Here is a 3,645-nt window from a genome sequence, read left to right as displayed (position 1 = left end):
ATTATCAAGAAATGTGGTTCTTATATCTGTCGTGGTATCATGGAAAACAACCTTTACACTATAATGTCTACACAGTATATGCAACATAAAACTGAATCTAACTCAACTTCGAAAATTTCTCGAAAAAGAAAATCTCCTTCTGTTTCAATGAACGAAACGTACTTATGACACCTTAGACTTGGTCATGCTAACCCTACTAGGATTCAAGCGTTGATAGACCAAGGTCTACTTAAGGATCTAGAAATAGAACCTTATACAACTTGTGAATCATGTTTGGAAGGCAAGATGACTAAGAGACCATTTAAGGTCAAGGGTAATAGGGCCAAGGAAGTACTTGAGCTCGTTCATTCTGATGTGTGTGGACCAATGAATACTCAAGCTAGAGGCGGATTTCAGTATTTCATCACCTTCATTGATTACTACTCGAAAGTTGGATATGTCTATTTGATGCGTCACAAGTCAGAATCTTTTGAAAAGTTCAAAGAATTCAGGGCACTTGTGGAGACGCGACATGGTAAGACAATCAAGTCTCTACGGTCTGACCGTGGAGGCGAGTACCTCAGTAGTGAGTTCTTTGACTACTTATCAGAGGCGGGAATTGAATCCCAATTGACTGCGCCTGGAACACCCCAGCAGAACGGCGTAGCTGAACGAAGGAATAGAACCCTCTTAGAAATGGTTCGATCGATGATGAGTAATGCTAAGTTACCTATTTCGTTCTGGGGACACGCGTTGCTCACAGCAAGCTATACCTTGAACAACTTACCATCCAAATCAGTACCTACAACACCACATGAGTTGTGGACTGGACGAAAATCTAGTCTAAGACATCTCAGAGTGTGGGGTTGTCCAGCACACGTGTTGGAGAAAGATCCAACGAAGTTGGAGTCTCGTACTGAGGTATGTTTGTTTGTAGGGTATCCCAGTGGAACGAAAGGCTATGAATTCTATAGTCTACGAAATTAGAAGGTATTTGTTAGCACAAATGCCAAGTTTTAGAAGAAGACTATGTGATGAATCATAAGCCCAGCAGTGAAGTAGCTCTTGAGGAACTAAGAGATACTTCAGTTTCCACAAGCAAAGATCCAATAACACAAGTACAATCTATACCTGAGATATCAACTTCTGTACCACAAATTGTAGAGCGTCGTTGTAGTGGGAGAGTTCCTCATGAACCAGAAAGGTACATTGGTTTGGGTGAGTCATCTGACTTAGACCCGGACGGCAATGTATCAGACCCATGGAACTTCAAAGAGGCGATGGCAGATTCAGATAGTCATTCCTGGAAAGAATGAATGGATTATGAACTACAATCAATGATAGACAAAGACGTTTATGATTTGTTAGTCCTACCTGAAGGTTGTACTGCCATTGGGAGCAAATGGATTTACAAACGTAAACGAGGACCTGACGGACGAGTTAAAGTCTTCAAAGCAAGACTAGTAGCTAAGGGTTATACCCAGAGAGAAGGTATCGATTACGATGAGACCTTTTCGCCAATAGCTATGCTCAAGTCAATCCGAATTCTTTTGTCTATCGCAGCCTACATGGATTGGGAAGTATGGCAGATGGACGTCAAGACAGCTTTCCTAAATGGAAGTCTTGAGGAGACCATCTACATGGAACAACCCGAGGGATATGTAGTCAAGGGCAAAGAACACATGGTGTGGAAGCTTAAGAAGGCCATTTATGGCCTCAAGCAAGCATCTCGATCATGGAACATGTGTTTCGACCAAACTGTGAAGTCTTTTGGCTTTGAGCAGTGCCCAGATGAGAACTGCGTGTACAAGAAAGTTGAAGGTAAGAATGTAGTGTTTATGGTACTCTACGTAGATGACATACTATTGATTGGAAACAGTAAGAAAATCTTGTCAGACGTGAAAGATTAGCTATCAAGTCAATTTGAGATGAAAGATATGGGAGAAGTTGGACACATCCTAGGCATAAAAGTTCTAAGGAACCGCCAGAGAAGGATGTTGTGCCTATCTCAAGAATCTTACATTGATACGATAGTTAAGCGTTTTAGCATGCAAGATTCCAAGAAAGGTTTTCTACCTTTTAGCCATGGAATCACTCTGTCTCAGGATATGTGTCCCAAAACACCTATTGAGATAGAAGCTATGAGAAGGATCCCTTATGCATCAGCAGTTGGGAGTCTCATGTATGTTATGTTATGCACAAGGCCCGATATTTGCTTTGCCGTTGGCATGGTAGCAAGGTATCAGTCTAACCCTGGTCAAGGACACTGGATTGCGGTAAAGAAAATACTCAAGTATCTGAGAAGAACTAAGGAGTATTCTCTAGTTTACCAGGCATCCGAGATGTATCCTTTAGGTTACACTGATTCGGACTTTCAGTCTGATCGGGATTCGAGGAAATCAACCTCTGGATATGTGTTTACTTTAGGAGGTGGAGCCGTAATTTGGAAGAGTGTGAAGCAGAAATGCATCGCGGACTCTACCATGGAAGCTGAATATGTGGCAGCATCAGAAGCCGCAAAGGAAGCAATATGGTTCAGAAACTTTCTTATTGATTTGAATGTGATTCCGAGTATGCCCAAGAGCATCACTGTTTATTGTGACAACTCTGGTGCTGTGGCAAACTCAAGGGAACCACGTGCCCACAAGGCAAGCAAACACATAGAGAGGAAATATCACATCATTCGTGATATAGTGCGGAGAGGAGACATTGAAGTGGTCAAGATCGCATCAGAAAACAACATGGCAGATCCATTCACAAAGGCACTTCCAGCCAGGACGTTTGAACGTCACGTGAAAGGATTAGGTGTTCGATTGACCTAGACCCGCTTTCAGTATAAGTGGGAGGATTTTGCAGTTTTGGTATACTCGAAAGCTGTTTTTGAGTATAAGTGGGAGATTGTTAGAGTTTAGTATACTGGAAAAGCATCTTTCGTATGCTTGTATATGTAATAACTCTTCTATCCATTTTTACCATTTAATGAGAAAGAATATTTTGTTACAATGTGTTTTGCTTATGGGTTACTTATGTATTTATGAGATGTTGAAATATGTTTTCCATTTAAATACATAGTTTAAGCAAAATGAGTCTAAGTCTTCTGCACAGTAGACGAGTTGTGAGCGGCGTTCACAGTAGGTAACTTGTCGGTTCATGCAGTAAGAAAAATGTTTCACAACCTAGATAGACTTTGACTACCTATCGTGAAAGGTTGCGACGTCAGTCCGAAAATTTCCTTACCTAAGGAAATGAACGACGTCGGTGTGGTATAGCACTGAAAGGATCAAACAGTGAGATAAGTCTTTCTTGGCTATTTACTGAAAGACGAGGTCTCGGTGATTGTCATTTCTTAATCATTGTTGACATAACATTGAGCATACGATATTAATTGAAAACGACTTTGACTTATCAAATGGTGAGGGTATTTCGTTGCCCAAGAATCCTGATAGATTGGGTAGTGATCATTAATGTCTAAGTGGTGCTAGTATTGTTATTGCAATGAATCGTGTGCTGGGAGAGGCCAGTCTGATAATATCCTCAAGAGGTGTTTAGAAAAAGGTTTTATTATTCAGAAAACTGGCCAGTTGGAATTTATTCCATGAATAATAAATAATGTTTCTAAACTAGACCACTCTTGGAAAAAGAAATTAATTAATAAAAGTCAGATAG

At 40.6% G+C, this 3,645-nt stretch overlaps 1 pseudogene; it reads left to right on the top strand.

The window, feature by feature from the left end:
- The first annotated feature begins 2,159 nt into the window (after positions 1-2,159).
- On the top strand, positions 2,160-2,801 carry LOC148926546 (secreted RxLR effector protein 161 pseudogene; annotated as a pseudogene).
- The last annotated feature ends 844 nt before the right edge of the window (positions 2,802-3,645 follow it).

Source organism: Salvia hispanica, chromosome 5, assembly GCF_029641045.1.
Source record: "Salvia hispanica isolate PSC_SH4W2 chromosome 5, Shi_PSC_v1, whole genome shotgun sequence".
In the NCBI taxonomy this organism is placed as follows: domain Eukaryota; kingdom Viridiplantae; phylum Streptophyta; class Magnoliopsida; order Lamiales; family Lamiaceae; genus Salvia; species Salvia hispanica.
This window is presented reverse-complemented; position numbering and strand designations above follow the sequence as displayed.